This window comes from Amia ocellicauda, unplaced genomic scaffold (assembly GCF_036373705.1).
Source record: "Amia ocellicauda isolate fAmiCal2 unplaced genomic scaffold, fAmiCal2.hap1 HAP1_SCAFFOLD_214, whole genome shotgun sequence".
In the NCBI taxonomy this organism is placed as follows: domain Eukaryota; kingdom Metazoa; phylum Chordata; class Actinopteri; order Amiiformes; family Amiidae; genus Amia; species Amia ocellicauda.
The window spans coordinates 1-20,151 of NW_027102777.1; the positions used below are offsets into that span (position 1 = coordinate 1).

General features: G+C 42.8%; 6 non-coding genes across 6 annotated transcripts; all 6 read right to left on the bottom strand.

Moving 5' to 3' along the window:
- Window positions 1-2,697: 2,697 nt before the first annotated feature.
- On the bottom strand, window positions 2,698-2,770 carry trnak-uuu (transfer RNA lysine (anticodon UUU)). Its single transcript has one exon. It is a non-coding gene; the product is annotated as a tRNA-Lys (tRNA).
- A 235-nt stretch (window positions 2,771-3,005) lies between these two features.
- Window positions 3,006-3,094, bottom strand: trnay-gua (transfer RNA tyrosine (anticodon GUA)). The gene is given in 2 exon segments: window positions 3,006-3,041; window positions 3,058-3,094. It is a non-coding gene; the product is annotated as a tRNA-Tyr (tRNA).
- Window positions 3,095-9,354: 6,260 nt separating this feature from the next.
- On the bottom strand, window positions 9,355-9,427 carry trnak-uuu (transfer RNA lysine (anticodon UUU)). Its single transcript has one exon. It is a non-coding gene; the product is annotated as a tRNA-Lys (tRNA).
- Window positions 9,428-9,662: 235 nt separating this feature from the next.
- Window positions 9,663-9,751, bottom strand: trnay-gua (transfer RNA tyrosine (anticodon GUA)). Its single transcript is given in 2 exon segments — window positions 9,663-9,698; window positions 9,715-9,751. It is a non-coding gene; the product is annotated as a tRNA-Tyr (tRNA).
- Window positions 9,752-18,724: 8,973 nt separating this feature from the next.
- trnak-uuu (transfer RNA lysine (anticodon UUU)) lies at window positions 18,725-18,797 on the bottom strand. Its single transcript has one exon. It is a non-coding gene; the product is annotated as a tRNA-Lys (tRNA).
- A 235-nt stretch (window positions 18,798-19,032) lies between these two features.
- On the bottom strand, window positions 19,033-19,121 carry trnay-gua (transfer RNA tyrosine (anticodon GUA)). Its single transcript is given in 2 exon segments — window positions 19,033-19,068; window positions 19,085-19,121. It is a non-coding gene; the product is annotated as a tRNA-Tyr (tRNA).
- Window positions 19,122-20,151: the final 1,030 nt, after the last annotated feature.

Below are 20,151 nucleotides of genomic sequence, written 5' to 3' on the forward strand. Positions count from 1 at the left end.
TTGACTTGTGTCAATTTCAGACTAAACAGTTAAACAGGAATGAGAAGATATTTCTCGGGGTTGACAGATTTTATTTCTAAAATTATCAACAAAACAGTTTAATGCAACACACATTTATATTTAAGAAAACGAAATGATATTACACATTCTAGAGTTTTGAATCACAGAATAACATTTCTAATTGATTTCTCAAATGTCATGAATCATGAACTCCAAACTGTTAAACTTATCTGAACTTCGTCGCAGAGAGGCCTCTCTGTCTTCGGGCTCAGATCACAGCACACGGCATATGGTCCGTGTGGTTTGGAACAAAGGCAGTGCGGTTCGGCTTTGTCCAAGAACTTCCACTAAGTCGATGCACCTGGAAATTGGGGTTTCGCGAAATTAGAGTCTTTTCCAAACAGATTTTCCACTGGTTTGAAGGCTCCAAGGTTGTGCACAAAATCTTCTTTGTAAGCAGGGTTCCACCGTAGTTACTTGAAGACAAAGTCTTTGAGGAAAGCAGGGCCCTGTTCGTTCCAAGGGTCAAGTTTCTTAAGACTCAAATAGCTATTTAAATGACTGAACACTTTCATATACATTCGACTTACTCAATTGTCCAGCTGTAAAACTCCACTGATCAGGTGGGCACAGGCGGGCATGCGCAGTCTGTAAAGTTCTTTCTTTAATATAGTCCTTTAATAGAATTCTTCGTACGGCTCAATCTACTTCTCCCAGTTTAACTCTTCTGTTGCCGGCAAAGACTTGGTTGGTTTCTGGTTCCGGTTCGGGCAACAGAGCTACAGGTTGAGCTGTGGCAGCGAGTTACTGGTTCAGGTGAGAGAGAAAGAGAGAGAGAGAGAAAGAGAGAGAGAGAGAGAGACTGTGCACTGTTCCTTATAGTCTGTCAGATCAGTAGGTGATTGGTTCTTGAGTTCTTGAGATTGGATTTCGGTTTCAGCCCCCAGTGTCCTAATGGAGGGGGGCTTGATTTATGACTGATGTCAATCCATGCCATCATTTGGAAATGCCGGTTGGCCCGGGTTCGTAGCTCTATGTCGGGATTTCGGCTCTCGTCCACTTCAAAGAGTTTTTATCACCTACAGGCCCCTTTCTCCAGACATCTCATAGCAGGATTCAACCTATTTGGCCTCTTCTCGGTGCCATCCTCCCCAAAACTGTCACTTTGATGCAAACCAGTTCCAAGCTGATGAGCAAAGGAAATCTGATAACTTTGGGGGTGAAGAGGTCTTCTTTAGATCAGTGCTTCAGCTCAGAGCCCAAATGCTCTTATCAAAATACACCCAACATAACGCTACACAGTGGAACTGCAAGGCAATTGATTAAAGGGACATGTGGTGAATTCCTTTTCATCTTTATACTGTTGTTGGATGTCTCCTGTTCCTCTAAGTCTCATTTGGCTTTGGTTTCCCCCCTCTGTGTTGAATAATCGGGATCTAAATAGCCCCGGCGTTTCTTCTGCAGTTCTTCGTTCTTTCCACTGCTAGCGCTGCCTTTGTGAAGGCAGATGGTGCTTGTGAGAAGTCAACAGCATGTCCACCGAAAAGGGTGTCTGACTCCTGGTTTTGGATCCGGAAGGGTTGATAACAGACCGAAATGGTTACAATATGATACTGCTTAGATTAACTGTGGATATGTATTGTGATCGTGCTCGGCTCAGGTGTGCGTTCAGTCTGCACACAAAACATTTCGGTCGCGAAACGTCTAATCAAATCGAATAAAATGGCGGGGATAGCATGTTTGATCCGTGTGCTATTGTTTCTCAACAATTGTAATGCCCTTTGTAACGTTTAACTACTTCGTTAAATACAGCTTGTTATAGGATATTGTGAACTGAACCTATTTTGCTGTGAATTTATATTTACTGCGAATAGTTTATTGTGGCTGGTCTTGGTCTGTCTGCACTAAATAAATGATTTGTATCAAGGGATTATTTAGTTTGTCTGTGTACTTTTTTACCTAACCACTAAGGGCCACTCCTTGCACTTCACACATTTGCCCTTTTAATTACTCCCTTACTGACATACTTTAACATGCAATGTGCGTGTGATAATAGTTTTAGCAGCCTGTTGCCATTCAGGTGAGACAATACCTAGTAAATCCTTTTTTTTTTTTTTCATGTTGGTGCGCCGCGAAGGTTTTTGGTCTCAGCAAAGTGTGCCGTGGCATTACAACGCTTGGGAACCACTGGCTTGGCTTGTTGGGCATCCAGGTATGCACTGAGATTACGATCGGCACGATGATTGTCGTTCTCAGGAGAATTGTGTTTCTTTGCTGATCATGTTCTCTGTCGCTTTTTACAAAGTTCTTACAAGTGGCACATTGGGGATGAGGAGCAGAGCATGCTGACACGCATAGCTGTGGACTTCTGCATGGCATGGGGCCACAGGTCATTCCAAGTATTTCAAGACGCCTGCAAATGTGTGGACACGTTGTGTTGGCCCAACCCTCACAGATTGTGCCAAGTCAAGTAGAGATGCATGTTGTGCTGTTCTAAAGTGACACGTCGTCAACGGCAAAAACATCTCTCAGAGTTCCTGGCTTGACTTGCCTCTGGAAGACAACACTTGCCCAGGCTGGATATTTGCCGAAAGAAGCAAAGAGGACTAGACACCTTGCCTAGACACAACTGCATATTTCATTGGCACCTGGAAGGCCATCCAGGCTTTTCACCATCATGGCCCTCGGTCAACAAGGCACCCGAACAGGGACTCGAACCCTGGACCCTCAGATTAAAAGTCTGATGCTCTACCGGCTGAGCTACCCGGGCTTCAGTGAAGTGCTTCACAATGTGTTGGCTTCATGATTGTTCCAGACCGCTTTCTGGCCGGTTTAGAAAACTGGGCTCAGGGTGAAAAGGGCCACATGCATATGAGATGTTTGGGCAATGCGAGTTCTCCACAGCAAATCCGAATTTCCGGTGTTTTCTCCTTGTCCTCATGCAATTCCAATGGCTTGACATTTGGGAGCTCGTCCAAAACCGATGTCAAACCATAATCACGCCTTCCTTCGAGCCGGAATTGAACCAGCGACCTAAGGATGCCCGCTGTCTGAAACCTACAGTCCTCCGCTCTACCAACTGAGCTATCGAAGGGAAGATTCTCACCGTCTTCCCCTGGCAGTCTCAGTGGCCGTGCAAAGCCAAGAAGCACCGTGGCTTGGCTCAGTGGTTTTCAACCCGTGTGCCGTGAGGACTACCCAATTGTGTCGTGAGATTTTTATCCCCTGAAAAATATTATGTCATTTTGTTTGGTCAACTTCATAAATCTTGTATCAAATCAAACTTATTCAAATGTGTGAAAATATTACATTTATACATCACCTGTAGAAAGCGTTTCATAACTGAAATGTTGTGTTTGCCGGACTGAACGCACACCTACACTGAGTTGCAGTGCTATCAGTTGTATCGTAAGGTACACTTATAAATTTCAATTTAAGAAGTGAATTTATAGTATCACCTTATCACGAATCCTGGAATCTTGTAGAACTCAATTTCTGTAATAATTGGACACAGACACCAATTCCAAAGATATAAATTGTTAAATTTATTCAAAAACAAAGACTAAATGTAGCACTACACTAATTATACAAAAGGGAAAAGCTAATTAAAATTCAACTCTAGATCAACAAATCAAAGACAAATCACTTCCGTGACCAAATCAAAGACCATGGGATCGCATATGATAACACACAAATCGTTAAACAAAAAAGGTTATAAACACATTAACTACAATACCGGTTAGTAAGACGAAGGTGAGTCTCTCGTTAGTATTGTTAGTCAGACATTAAATAACTACGCAGGTTAGTATTTATGTCAGGTAACTTCTCGTTATATATATATCAGTCTCATTTACGTTTAGGTGCCGAGAAAGATCCTATCATTACTTGTTACCACAATTTCCCTTAACTGATTATTATTCAATGATCAAGGATAGGCAGGGCCACCAATAATCTAACGTCTATTGACTTGTGTCAATTTCAGACTAAACAGTTAAACAGGAATGAGAAGATATTTCTCGGGGTTGACAGATTTTATTTCTAAAATTATCAACAAAACAGTTTAATGCAACACACATTTATATTTAAGAAAACTAAATGATATTACACATTCTAGAGTTTTGAATCACAGAATAACATTTCTAATTGATTTCTCAAATGTCATGAATCATGAACTCCAAACTGTTAAACTTATCTGAACTTCGTCGCAGAGAGGCCTCTCTGTCTTCGGGCTCAGATCACAGCACACGGCACATGGTCCGTGTGGTTTGGAACAAAGGCAGTGCGGTTCGGCTTTGTCCAAGAACTTCCACTCAGTCGATGCACCTGGAAATTGGGGTTTCGCGAAATTAGAGTCTTTTCCAAACAGATTTTCCACTGGTTTGAAGGCTCCAAGGTTGTGCACAAAATCTTCTTTGTAAGCAGGGTTCCACCGTAGTTACTTGAAGACAAAGTCTTTGAGGAAAGCAGGGCCCTGTTCGTTCCAAGGGTCAAGTTTCTTAAGACTCAAATAGCTATTTAAATGACTGAACACTTTCATATACATTCGACTTACTCAATTGTCCAGCTGTAAAACTCCACTGATCAGGTGGGCACAGGCGGGCATGCGCAGTCTGTAAAGTTCTTTATTTAATAAAGTCCTTTAAAAGAATTCTTCGTACGGCTCAATCTCCTTCTCCCAGTTTAACTCTTCTGTTGCCGGCAAAGACTTGGTTGGTTTCTGGTTCCGGTTCGGGCAACAGAGCTACAGGTTGAGCTGTGGCAGCGAGTTACTGGTTCAGGTGAGAGAGAAAGAGAGAGAGAGAGAGAGAGAGACTGTGCACTGTTCCTTATAGTCTGTCAGATCAATAGGTGATTGGTTCTTGAGTTCTTGAGATTGGATTTCGGTTTCAGCCCCCAGTGTCCTAATGGGGAGGGGCTTGATTTATGACTGATGTCAATCCATGCCATCTTTTGGAAATGCCGGTTGGCCCGGGTTCGTAGCTCTATGTCGGGATTTCGGCTCTCGTCCACTTCAAAGAGTTTTTATCACCTACAGGCCCCTTTCTCCAGACATCTCATAGCAGGATTCAACCTATTTGGCCTCTTCTCGGTGCCATCCTCCCCAAAACTGTCACTTTGATGCAAACCAGTTCCAAGCTGATGAGCAAAGGAAATCTGATAACTTTGGGGGTGGAGAGGTCTTCTTTAGATCAGTGCTTCAGCTCAGAGCCCAAATGCTCTTATCAAAATACACCCAACATAACGCTACACAGTGGAACTGCAAGGCAATTGATTAAAGGGACATGTGGTGAATTCCTTTTTATCTCTATACTGTTGTTGGATGTCTCCTCTTCCTCTAAGTCTCATTTGGCCTTGGTTTTCCCCCTCTGTGTTGAATAATCGGGCTCTAAATAGCCCCGGCGTTTCTCCTGCAGTTCTTCGTTCTTTCCACTGCTAGCGATGCCTTTGTGCAGCTTGTTATAGGATATTGTGAACTGAACCTATTTTGCTGTGAATTTATATTTACTGCGAATAGTTTATTGTGGCTGGTCTTGGTCTGTCTGCACTAAATAAATGATTTGTATCAAGGGATTATTTAGTTTGTCTGTGTACTTTTTTACCTAACCACTAAGGGCCACTCCTTGCACTTCACACATTTGCCCTTTTAATTACTCCCTTACTGACATACTTTAACATGCAATGTGCGTGTGATAATAGTTTTAGCAGCCTGTTGCCATTCAGGTGAGACAATACCTAGTAAATCCTTTTTTTTTTTTTTCATGTTGGTGCGCCGCGAAGGTTTTTGGTCTCAGCAAAGTGTGCCGTGGCATTACAACGCTTGGGAACCACTGGCTTGGCTTGTTGGGCATCCAGGTATGCACTGAGATTACGATCGGCACGATGATTGTCGTTCTCAGGAGAATTGTGTTTCTTTGCTGATCATGTTCTCTGTCGCTTTTTACAAAGTTCTTACAAGTGGCACATTGGGGATGAGGCATAGCTGTGGACTTCTGCATGGCATGGGGCCACAGGTCATTCCAAGTATTTCAAGACGCCTGCAAATGTGTGGACACGTTGTGTTGGCCCAACCCTCACAGATTGTGCCAAGTCAAGTAGAGATGCATGTTGTGCTGTTCTAAAGTGACACGTCGTCAACGGCAAAAACATCTCTCAGAGTTCCTGGCTTGACTTGCCTCTGGAAGACAACACTTGCCCAGGCTGGATATTTGCCGAAAGAAGCAAAGAGGACTAGACACCTTGCCTAGACGCAACTGCATATTTCATTGTCACCTGGAAGGCCATCCAGGCTTTTCACCACCATGGCCCTCGGTCAACAAGGCGCCCGAACAGGGACTCGAACCCTGGACCCTCAGATTAAAAGTCTGATGCTCTAACACACAAATCGTTAAACAAAAAAGGTTATAAACACATTAACTACAATACCGGTTAGTAAGACGAAGGTGAGTCTCTCGTTAGTATTGTTAGTCAGACATTAAATAACTACGCAGGTTAGTATTTATGTCAGGTAACTTCTCGTTATATATATATCAGTCTCATTTACGTTTAGGTGCCGAGAAAGATCCTATCGTTACTTGTTACCACAATTTCCCTTAACTGATTATTATTCAATGATCAAGGATAGGCAGGGCCACCAATAATCTAACGTCTATTGACTTGTGTCAATTTCAGACTAAACAGTTAAACAGGAATGAGAAGATATTTCTCAGGGTTGACAGATTTTATTTCTAAAATTATCAACAAAACAGTTTAATGCAACACACATTTATATTTAAGAAAACTAAATGATATTACACATTCTAGAGTTTTGAATCACAGAATAACATTTCGAATTGATTTCTCAAATGTCATGAATCATGAACTCCAAACTGTTAAACTTATCTGAACTTCGTCGCAGAGAGGCCTCTCTGTCTTCGGGCTCAGATCACAGCACACGGCACATGGTCCGTGTGGTTTGGAACAAAGGCAGTGCGGTTCGGCTTTGTCCAAGAACTTCCACTCAGTCGATGCACCTGGAAATTGGGGTTTCGCGAAATTAGAGTCTTTTCCAAACAGATTTTCCACTGGTTTGAAGGCTCCAAGGTTGTGCACAAAATCTTCTTTGTAAGCAGGGTTCCACCGTAGTTACTTGAAGACAAAGTCTTTGAGGAAAGCAGGGCCCTGTTCGTTCCAAGGGTCAAGTTTCTTAAGACTCAAATAGCTATTTAAATGACTGAACACTTTCATATACATTCGACTTACTCAATTGTCCAGCTGTAAAACTCCACTGATCAGGTGGGCACAGGCGGGCATGCGCAGTCTGTAAAGTTCTTTATTTAATAAAGTCCTTTAAAAGAATTCTTCGTACGGCTCAATCTCCTTCTCCCAGTTTAACTCTTCTGTTGCCGGCAAAGACTTGGTTGGTTTCTGGTTCCGGTTCGGGCAACAGAGCTACAGGTTGAGCTGTGGCAGCGAGTTACTGGTTCAGGTGAGAGAGAAAGAGAGAGAGAGAGAAAGAGAGAGAGAGAGAGAGAGAGAGAGACTGTGCACTGTTCCTTATAGTCTGTCAGATCAATAGGTGATTGGTTCTTGAGTTCTTGAGATTGGATTTCGGTTTCAGCCCCCAGTGTCCTAATGGAGGGGGGCTTGATTTATGACTGATGTCAATCCATGCCATCTTTTGGAAATGCCGGTTGGCCCGGGTTCGTAGCACTATGTCGGGATTTCGGCTCTCGTCCACTTCAAAGAGTTTTTATCACCTACAGGCCCCTTTCTCCAGACATCTCATAGCAGGATTCAACCTATTTGGCCTCTTCTCGGTGCCATCCTCCCCAAAACTGTCACTTTGATGCAAACCAGTTCCAAGCTGATGAGCAAAGGAAATCTGATAACTTTGGGGGTGGAGAGGTCTTCTTTAGATCAGTGCTTCAGCTCAGAGCCCAAATGCTCTTATCAAAATACACCCAACATAACGCTACACAGTGGAACTGCAAGGCAATTGATTAAAGGGACATGTGGTGAATTCCTTTTTATCTTTATACTGTTGTTGGATGTCTCCTGTTCCTCTAAGTCTCATTTGGCCTTGGTTTTCCCCCTCTGTGTTGAATAATCGGGCTCTAAATAGCACCGGCGTTTCTCCTGCAGTTCTTCGTTCTTTCCACTGCTAGCGCTGCCTTTGTGAAGGCAGATGGTGCTTGTGAGAAGTCAACAGCATGTCCACCGAAAAGGGTGTCTGACTCCTGGTTTTGGATCCGGAAGGGTTGATAACAGACCGAAACGGTTACAATATGATACTGCTTAGATTAACTGTGGATATGTATAGTGATCGTGCTCGGCTCAGGTGTGCGTTCAGTCTGCACACAAAACATTTCGGTCGCGAAACGTCTAATCAAATCGAATAAAATGGCGGGGATAGCATGTTTGATCCGTGTGCTATTGTTTTTCAACAATTGTAATGCCCTTTGTAACGTTTAACTACTTCGTTAAATACAGCTTGTTATAGGATATTGTGAACTGAACCTATTTTGCTGTGAATTTATATTTACTGCGAATAGTTTATTGTGGCTGGTCTTGGTCTGTCTGCACTAAATAAATGATTTGTATCAAGGGATTATTTAGTTTGTCTGTGTACTTTTTTACCTAACCACTAAGGGCCACTCCTTGCACTTCACACATTTGCCCTTTTAATTACTCCCTTACTGACATACTTTAACATGCAATGTGCGTGTGATAATAGTTTTAGCAGCCTGTTGCCATTCAGGTGAGACAATACCTAGTAAATCCTTTTTTTTTTTTTTCATGTTGGTGCGCCGCGAAGGTTTTTGGTCTCAGCAAAGTGTGCCGTGGCATTACAACGCTTGGGAACCACTGGCTTGGCTTGTTGGGCATCCAGGTATGCACTGAGATTACGATCGGCACGATGATTGTCGTTCTCAGGAGAATTGTGTTTCTTTGCTGATCATGTTCTCTGTCGCTTTTTACAAAGTTCTTACAAGTGGCACATTGGGGATGAGGAGCAGAGCATGCTGACACGCATAGCTGTGGACTTCTGCATGGCATGGGGCCACAGGTCATTCCAAGTATTTCAAGACGCCTGCAAATGTGTGGACACGTTGTGTTGGCCCAACCCTCACAGATTGTGCCAAGTCAAGTAGAGATGCATGTTGTGCTGTTCTAAAGTGACACGTCGTCAACGGCAAAAACATCTCTCAGAGTTCCTGGCTTGACTTGCCTCTGGAAGACAACACTTGCCCAGGCTGGATATTTGCCGAAAGAAGCAAAGAGGACTAGACACCTTGCCTAGACGCAACTGCATATTTCATTGTCACCTGGAAGGCCATCCAGGCTTTTCACCATCATGGCCCTCGGTCAACAAGGCGCCCGAACAGGGACTCGAACCCTGGACCCTCAGATTAAAAGTCTGATGCTCTACCGGCTGAGCTACCCGGGCTTCAGTGAAGTGCTTCACAATGTGTTGGCTTCATGATTGTTCCAGACCGCTTTCTGGCCTGTTTAGAAAACTGGGCTCAGGGTGAAAAGGGTCACATGCATATGAGATGTTTGGGCAATGCGAGTTCTCCACAGCAAATCCGAATTTCCGGTGTTTTCTCCTTGTCCTCATGCAATTCCAATGGCTTGACATTTGGGAGCTCGTCCAAAACCGATGTCAAACCATAATCACGCCTTCCTTCGAGCCGGAATTGAACCAGCGACCTAAGGATGCCCGCTGCCTGAAACCTACAGTCCTCCGCTCTACCAATTGAGCTATCGAAGTGAAGCTTCTCACCATCTTCCCCTGGCAGTCTCAGTGGCCGTGCAAAGCCAAGAAGCACCGTGGCTTGGCTCAGTGGTTTTCAACCCGTGTGCCGTGAGGACTACCCAATTGTGTCGTGAGATTTTTATCCCCTGAAAAATATTATGTCATTTTGTTTGGTCAACTTCATAAATCTTGTATCAAATCAAACTTATTCAAATGTGTGAAAATATTACATTTATACATCACCTGTAGAAAGCGTTTCATAACTGAAATGTTGTGTTTGCCGGACTGAACGCACACCTACACTGAGTTGCAGTGCTATCAGTTGTATCGTAAGGTACACTTATAAATTTCAATTTAAGAAGTGAATTTATAGTATCACCTCATCACGAATCCTGGAATCTTGTAGAACTCAATTTCTGTAATAATTGGACACAGACACAAATTCCAAAGATATAAATTGTTAAATTTATTCAAAAACAAAGACTAAATGTAGCACTACACTAATTATACAAAAGGGAAAAGCTAATCAAAATTCAACTCTAGATCAACAAATCAAAGACAAATCACTTCCGTGACCAAATCAAAGACCATGGGATCGCATATGATAACACACAAATCGTTAAACAAAAAATGTTATAAACACATTAACTACAATACCGGTTAGTAAGACGAAGGTGAGTCTCTCGTTAGTATTGTTAGTCAGACATTAAATAACTACGCAGGTTAGTATTTATGTCAGGTAACTTCTCGTTATATATATATCAGTCTCATTTACGTTTAGGTGCCGAGAAAGATCCTATCGTTACTTGTTACCACAATTTCCCTTAACTGATTATTATTCAATGATCAAGGATAGGCAGGGCCACCAATAATCTAACGTCTATTGACTTGTGTCAATTTCATACTAAACAGTTAAACAGGAATGAGAAGATATTTCTCGGGGTTGACAGATTTTATTTCTAAAATTATCAACAAAACAGTTTAATGCAACACACATTTATATTTAAGAAAACTAAATGATATTACACATTCTAGAGTTATGAATCACAGAATAACATTTCTAATTGATTTCTCAAATGTCATGAATCATGAACTCCAAACTGTTAAACTTATCTGAACTTCGTCGCAGAGAGGCCTCTCTGTCTTCGGGCTCAGATCACAGCACACGGCACATGGTCCGTGTGGTTTGGAACAAAGGCAGTGCGGTTCGGCTTTGTCCAAGAACTTCCACTCAGTCGATGCACCTGGAAGTTGGGGTTTCGCGAAATTAGAGTCTTTTCCAAACAGATTTTCCACTGGTTTGAAGGCTCCAAGGTTGTGCACAAAATCTTCTTTGTAAGCAGGGTTCCACCGTAGTTACTTGAAGACAAAGTCTTTGAGGAAAGCAGGGCCCTGTTCGTTCCAAGGGTCAAGTTTCTTAAGACTCAAATAGCTATTTAAATGACTGAACACTTTCATATACATTCGACTTACTCAATTGTCCAGCTGTAAAACTCCACTGATCAGGTGGGCACAGGCGGGCATGCGCAGTCTGTAAAGTTCTTTATTTAATAAAGTCCTTTAAAAGAATTCTTCGTACGGCTCAATCTCCTTCTCCCAGTTTAACTCTTCTGTTGCCGGCAAAGACTTGGTTGGTTTCTGGTTCCGGTTCGGGCAACAGAGCTACAGGTTGAGCTGTGGCAGCGAGTTACTGGTTCAGGTGAGAGAGAAAGAGAGAGAGAGAGAAAGAGAGAGAGAGAGAGAGACTGTGCACTGTTCCTTATAGTCTGTCAGATCAATAGGTGATTGGTTCTTGAGTTCTTGAGATTGGATTTCGGTTTCAGCCCCCAGTGTCCTAATGGAGGGGGGCTTGATTTATGACTGATGTCAATCCATGCCATCTTTTGGAAATGCCGGTTGGCCCGGGTTCGTAGCTCTATGTCGGGATTTCGGCTCTCGTCCACTTCAAAGAGTTTTTATCACCTACAGGCATCTTTCTCCAGACATCTCATAGCAGGATTCAACCTATTTGGCCTCTTCTCGGTGCCATCCTCCCCAAAACTGTCACTTTGATGCAAACCAGTTCCAAGCTGATGAGCAAAGGAAATCTGATAACTTTGGGGGTGGAGAGGTCTTCTTTAGATCAGTGCTTCAGCTCAGAGCCCAAATGCTCTTATCAAAATACACCCAACATAACGCTACACAGTGGAACTGCAAGGCAATTGATTAAAGGGACATGTGGTGAATTCCTTTTTATCTTTATACTGTTGTTGGATGTCTCCTGTTCCTCTAAGTCTCATTTGGCCTTGGTTTTCCCCCTCTGTGTTGAATAATCGGGCTCTAAATAGCCCCGGCGTTTCTCCTGCAGTTCTTCATTCTTTCCACTGCTAGCGCTGCCTTTGTGCAGCTTGTTATAGGATATTGTGAACTGAACCTATTTTGCTGTGAATTTATATTTACTGCGAATAGTTTATTGTGGCTGGTCTTGGTCTGTCTGCACTAAATAAATGATTTGTATCAAGGGATTATTTAGTTTGTCTGTGTACTTTTTTACCAAACCACTAAGGACCACTCCTTGCACTTCACACATTTGCCCTTTTAATTACTCCCTTACTGACATACTTTAACATGCAATGTGCGTGTGATAATAGTTTTAGCAGCCTGTTGCCATTCAGGTGAGACAATACCTAGTAAATCCTTTTTTTTTTTTTTCATGTTGGTGCGCCGCGAAGGTTTTTGGTCTCAGCAAAGTGTGCCGTGGCATTACAACGCTTGGGAACCACTGGCTTGGCTTGTTGGGCATCCAGGTATGCACTGAGATTACGATCGGCACGATGATTGTCGTTCTCAGGAGAATTGTGTTTCTTTGCTGATCACGTTCTCTGTCGCTTTTTACACAGTTCTTACAAGTGGCACATTGGGGATGAAGAGCAGAGCATGCTGACACGCATAGCTGTGGACTTCTGCATGGCATGGGGCCACAGGTCATTCCAAGTATTTCAAGACGCCTGCAAATGTGTGGACACGTTGTGTTGGCCCAACCCTCACAGATTGTGCCAAGTCAAGTAGAGATGCATGTTGTGCTGTTATAAAGTGACACGTCGTCAACGGCAAAAACATCTCTCAGAGTTCCTGGCTTGACTTGCCTCTGGAAGACAACACTTGCCCAGGCTGGATATTTGCCGAAAGAAGCAAAGAGGACTAGACACCTTGCCTAGACGCAACTGCATATTTCATTGTCACCTGGAAGGCCATCCAGGCTTTTCACCATCATGGCCCTCGGTCAACAAGGCGCCCGAACAGGGACTCGAACCCTGGACCCTCAGATTAAAAGTCTGATGCTCTAACACACAAATCGTTAAACAAAAAAGGTTATAAACACATTAACTACAATACCGGTTAGTAAGACGAAGGTGAGTCTCTCGTTAGTATTGTTAGTCAGACATTAAATAACTACGCAGGTTAGTATTTATGTCAGGTAACTTCTCGTTATATATATATCAGTCTCATTTACGTTTAGGTGCCGAGAAAGATCCTATCGTTACTTGTTACCACAATTTCCCTTAACTGATTATTATTCAATGATCAAGGATAGGCAGGGCCACCAATAATCTAACGTCTATTGACTTGTGTCAATTTCAGACTAAACAGTTAAACAGGAATGAGAAGATATTTCTCGGGGTTGACAGATTTTATTTCTAAAATTATCAACAAAACAGTTTAATGCAACACACATTTATATTTAAGAAAACTAAATGATATTACACATTCTAGAGTTATGAATCACAGAATAACATTTCTAATTGATTTCTCAAATGTCATGAATCATGAACTCCAAACTGTTAAACTTATCTGAACTTCGTCGCAGAGAGGCCTCTCTGTCTTCGGGCTCAGATCACAGCACACGGCACATGGTCCGTGTGGTTTGGAACAAAGGCAGTGCGGTTCGGCTTTGTCCAAGAACTTCCACTCAGTCGATGCACCTGGAAGTTGGGGTTTCGCGAAATTAGAGTCTTTTCCAAACAGATTTTCCACTGGTTTGAAGGCTCCAAGGTTGTGCACAAAATCTTCTTTGTAAGCAGGGTTCCACCGTAGTTACTTGAAGACAAAGTCTTTGAGGAAAGCAGGGCCCTGTTCGTTCCAAGGGTCAAGTTTCTTAAGACTCAAATAGCTATTTAAATGACTGAACACTTTCATATACATTCGACTTACTCAATTGTCCAGCTGTAAAACTCCACTGATCAGGTGGGCACAGGCGGGCATGCGCAGTCTGTAAAGTTCTTTATTTAATAAAGTCCTTTAAAAGAATTCTTCGTACGGCTCAATCTCCTTCTCCCAGTTTAACTCTTCTGTTGCCGGCAAAGACTTGGTTGGTTTCTGGTTCCGGTTCGGGCAACAGAGCTACAGGTTGAGCTGTGGCAGCGAGTTACTGGTTCAGGTGAGAGAGAGAGAGAGAGAGAGAGAGAGACTGTGCACTGTTCCTTATAGTCTGTCAGATCAATAGGTGATTGGTTCTTGAGTTCTTGAGATTGGATTTCGGTTTCAGCCCCCAGTGTCCTAATGGAGGGGGGCTTGATTTATGACTGATGTCAATCCATGCCATCTTTTGGAAATGCCGGTTGGCCCGGGTTCGTAGCTCTATGTCGGGATTTCGGCTCTCGTCCACTTCAAAGAGTTTTTATCACCTACAGGCCCCTTTCTCCAGACATCTCATAGCAGGATTCAACCTATTTGGCCTCTTCTCGGTGCCATCCACCCCAAAACTGTCACTTTGATGCAAACCGGTTCCAAGCTGATGAGCAAAGGAAATCTGATAACTTTGGGGGTGGAGAGGTCTTCTTTAGATCAGTGCTTCAGCTCAGAGCCCAAATGCTCTTATCAAAATACACCCAACATAACGCTACACAGTGGAACTGCAAGGCAATTGATTAAAGGGACATGTGGTGAATTCCTTTTTATCTTTATACTGTTGTTGGATGTCTCCTGTTCCTCTAAGTCTCATTTGGCCCTGGTTTTCCCCCTCTGTGTTGAATAATCGGGCTCTAAATAGCCCCGGCGTTTCTCCTGCAGTTCTTCGTTCTTTCCACTGCTAGCGCTGCCTTTGTGCAGCTTGTTATAGGATATTGTGAACTGAACCTATTTTGCTGTGAATTTATATTTACTGCGAATAGTTTATTGTGGCTGGTCTTGGTCTGTCTGCACTAAATAAATGATTTGTATCAAGGGATTATTTAGTTTGTCTGTGTACTTTTTTACCTAACCACTAAGGGCCACTCCTTGCACTTCACACATTTGCCCTTTTAATTACTCCCTTACTGACATACTTTAACATGCAATGTGCGTGTGATAATAGTTTTAGCAGCCTGTTGCCATTCAGGTGAGACAATACCTAGTAAATCCTTTTTTTTTTTTTTCATGTTGGTGCGCCGCGAAGGTTTTTGGTCTCAGCAAAGTGTTCCGTGGCATTACAACGCTTGGGAACCACTGGCTTGGCTTGTTGGGCATCCAGGTATGCACTGAGATTACGATCGGCACGATGATTGTCGTTCTCAGGAGAATTGTGTTTCTTTGCTGATCACGTTCTCTGTCGCTTTTTACACAGTTCTTACAAGTGGCACATTGGGGATGAAGAGCAGAGCATGCTGACACGCATAGCTGTGGACTTCTGCATGGCATGGGGCCACAGGTCATTCCAAGTATTTCAAGACGCCTGCAAATGTGTGGACACGTTGTGTTGGCCCAACCCTCACAGATTGTGCCAAGTCAAGTAGAGATGCATGTTGTGCTGTTCTAAAGTGACATGTCGTCAACGGCAAAAACATCTCTCAGAGTTCCTGACTTGACTTGCATCTGGAAGACAACACTTGCCCAGGCTGGATATTTGCCGAAAGAAGCAAAGAGGACTAGACACCTTGCCTAGACGCAACTGCATATTTCATTGTCACCTGGAAGGCCATCCAGGCTTTTCACCCTCATGGCCCTCGGTCAACAAGGCGCCCGAACAGGGACTCGAACCCTGGACCCTCAGATTAAAAGTCTGATGCTCTAACACACAAATCGTTAAACAAAAAAGGTTATAAACACATTAACTACAATACCGGTTAGTAAGACGAAGGTGAGTCTCTCGTTAGTATTGTTAGTCAGACATTAAATAACTACGCAGGTTAGTATTTATGTCAGGTAACTTCTCGTTATATATATATCAGTCTCATTTACGTTTAGGTGCCGAGAAAGATCCTATCGTTACTTGTTACCACAATTTCCCTTAACTGATTATTATTCAATGATCAAGGATAGGCAGGGCCACCAATAATCTAACGTCTATTGACTTGTGTCAATTTCAGACTAAACAGTTAAACAGGAATGAGAAGATATTTCTCGGGGTTGACAGATTTTATTTCTAAAATTATCAACAAAACAGTTTAATGCAACACACATTTATATTTAAGAAAACTAAATGATATTACATATTCTAGAGTTTTGAATCACAGAATAACATTTCTAATTGATTTCTCAAATGTCATGAATCATGAACTCCAAACTGTTAAACTTATCTGAACTTCGTCGCAGAGAGGCCTCTCTGTCTTCGGGCTCAGATCACAGCACACGGCACATGGTCCGTGTGGTTTGGAACAAAGGCAGTGCGGTTCGGCTTTGTCCAAGAACTTCCACTCAGTCGATGCACCTGGAAATTGGGGTTTCCCGAAATTAGAGTCTTTTCCAAACAGATTTTCCACTGGTTTGAAGGCTCCAAGGTTGTGCACAAAATCTTCTTTGTAAGCAGGGTTCCAACGTAGTTACTTGAAGACAAAGTCTTTGAGGAAAGCAGGGCCCTGTTCGTTCCAAGGGTCAAGTTTCTTAAGACTCAAATAGCTATTTAAATGACTGAACACTTTCATATACATTCGACTTACTCAATTGTCCAGCTGTAAAACTCCACTGATCAGGTGGGCACAGGCGGGCATGCGCAGTCTGTAAAGTTCTTTATTTAATAAAGTCCTTTAATAGAATTCTTCGTACGGCTCAATCTCCTTCTCCCAGTTTAACTCTTCTGTTGCCGGCAAAGACTTGGTTGGTTTCAAGTTCCGGTTCGGGCAACAGAGCTACAGGTTGAGCTGTGGCAGCGAGTTACTGGTTCAGGTGAGAGAGAAAGAGAGAGAGAGAGAGAGAGAGACTGTGCACTGTTCCTTATAGTCTGTCAGATCAATAGGTGATTGGTTCTTGAGTTCTTGAGATTGGATTTCGGTTTCAGCCCCCAGTGTCCTAATGGGGGGGGGCTTGATTTATGACTGATGTCAATCCATGCCATCTTTTGGAAATGCCGGTTGGCCCGGGTTCGTAGCTCTATGTCGGGATTTCGGCTCTCGTCCACTTCAAAGAGTTTTTATCACCTACAGGCCCCTTTCTCCAGACATCTCATAGCAGGATTCAACCTATTTGGCCTCTTCTCGGTGCCATCCTCCCCAAAACTGTCACTTTGATGCAAACCAGTTCCAAGCTGATGAGCAAAGGAAATCTGATAACTTTGGGGGTGGAGAGGTCTTCTTTAGATCAGTGCTTCAGCTCAGAGCCCAAATGCTCTTATCAAAATACACCCAACATAACGCTACACAGTGGAACTGCAAGGCAATTGATTAAAGGGACATGTGGTGAATTCCTTTTTATCTTTATACTGTTGTTGGATGTCTCCTGTTCCTCTAAGTCTCATTTGGCCTTGGTTTTCCCCCTCTGTGTTGAATAATCGGGCTCTAAATAGCACCGGCGTTTCTCCTGCAGTTCTTCGTTCTTTCCACTGCTAGCGCTGCCTTTGTGAAGGCAGATGGTGCTTGTGAGAAGTCAACAGCATGTCCACCGAAAAGGGTGTCTGACTCCTGGTTTTGGATCCGGAAGGGTTGATAACAGACCGAAACGGTTACAATATGATACTGCTTAGATTAACTGTGGATATGTATAGTGATCGTGCTTGGCTCAGGTGTGCGTTCAGTCTGCACACAAAACATTTCGGTCGCGAAACGTCTAATCAAATCGAATAAAATGGCGGGGATAGCATGTTTGATCCGTGTGCTATTGTTTTTCAACAATTGTAATGCCCTTTGTAACGTTTAACTACTTCGTTAAATACAGCTTGTTATAGGATATTGTGAACTGAACCTATTTTGCTGTGAATTTATATTTACTGCGAATAGTTTATTGTGGCTGGTCTTGGTCTGTCTGCACTAAATAAATGATTTGTATCAAGGGATTATTTAGTTTGTCTGTGTACTTTTTTACCTAACCACTAAGGGCCACTCCTTGCACTTCACACATTTGCCCTTTTAATTACTCCCTTACTGACATACTTTAACATGCAATGTGCGTGTGATAATAGTTTTAGCAGCCTGTTGCCATTCAGGTGAGACAATACCTAGTAAATCCTTTTTTTTTTTTTTCATGTTGGTGCGCCGCGAAGGTTTTTGGTCTCAGCAAAGTGTGCCGTGGCATTACAACGCTTGGGAACCACTGGCTTGGCTTGTTGGGCATCCAGGTATGCACTGAGATTACGATCGGCACGATGATTGTCGTTCTCAGGAGAATTGTGTTTCTTTGCTGATCATGTTCTCTGTCGCTTTTTACAAAGTTCTTACAAGTGGCACATTGGGGATGAGGAGCAGAGCATGCTGACACGCATAGCTGTGGACTTCTGCATGGCATGGGGCCACAGGTCATTCCAAGTATTTCAAGACGCCTGCAAATGTGTGGACACGTTGTGTTGGCCCAACCCTCACAGATTGTGCCAAGTCAAGTAGAGATGCATGTTGTGCTGTTCTAAAGTGACACGTCGTCAACGGCAAAAACATCTCTCAGAGTTCCTGGCTTGACTTGCCTCTGGAAGACAACACTTGCCCAGGCTGGATATTTGCCGAAAGAAGCAAAGAGGACTAGACACCTTGCCTAGACGCAACTGCATATTTCATTGTCACCTGGAAGGCCATCCAGGCTTTTCACCATCATGGCCCTCGGTCAACAAGGCGCCCGAACAGGGACTCGAACCCTGGACCCTCAGATTAAAAGTCTGATGCTCTACCGGCTGAGCTACCCGGGCTTCAGTGAAGTGCTTCACAATGTGTTGGCTTCATGATTGTTCCAGACCGCTTTCTGGCCTGTTTAGAAAACTGGGCTCAGGGTGAAAAGGGTCACATGCATATGAGATGTTTGGGCAATGCGAGTTCTCCACAGCAAATCCGAATTTCCGGTGTTTTCTCCTTGTCCTCATGCAATTCCAATGGCTTGACATTTGGGAGCTCGTCCAAAACCGATGTCAAACCATAATCACGCCTTCCTTCGAGCCAGAATTGAACCAGCGACCTAAGGATGCCCGCTGCCTGAAACCTACAGTCCTCCGCTCTACCAATTGAGCTATCGAAGGGAAGCTTCTCACCGTCTTCCCCTGGCAGTCTCAGTGGCCGTGCAAAGCCAAGAAGCACCGTGGCTTGGCTCAGTGGTTTTCAACCCGTGTGCCGTGAGGACTACCCAATTGTGTCGTGAGATTTTTATCCCCTGAAAAATATTATGTCATTTTGTTTGGTCAACTTCATAAATCTTGTATCAAATCAAACTTATTCAAATGTGTGAAAATATTACATTTATACATCACCTGTAGAAAGCGTTTCATAACTGAAATGTTGTGTTTGCCGGACTGAACGCACACCTACACTGAGTTGCAGTGCTATCAGTTGTATCGTAAGGTACACTTATAAATTTCAATTTAAGAAGTGAATTTATAGTATCACCTTATCACGAATCCTGGAATCTTGTAGAACTCAATTTCTGTAATAATTGGACACAGACACCAATTCCAAAGATATAAATTGTTAAATTTATTCAAAAACAACTAAATGTAGCACTACACTAATTATACAAAAGGGAAAAGCTAATCAAAATTCAACTCTAGATCAACAAATCAAAGACAAATCACTTCCGTGACCAAATCAAAGACCATGGGATCGCATATGATAACACACAAATCGTTAAACAAAAAAGGTTATAAACACATTAACTACAATACCGGTTAGTAAGACGAAGGTGAGTCTCTCGTTAGTATTGTTAGTCAGACATTAAATAACTACGCAGGTTAGTATTTATGTCAGGTAACTTCTCGTTATATATATATCAGTCTCATTTACGTTTAGGTGCCGAGAAAGATCCTATCGTTACTTGTTACCACAATTTCCCTTAACTGATTATTATTCAATGATCAAGGATAGGCAGGGCCACCAATAATCTAACGTCTATTGACTTGTGTCAATTTCAGACTAAACAGTTAAACAGGAATGAGAAGATATTTCTCGGGGTTGACAGATTTTATTTCTAAAATTATCAACAAAACAGTTTAATGCAACACACATTTATATTTAAGAAAACTAAATGATATTACACATTCTAGAGTTATGAATCAC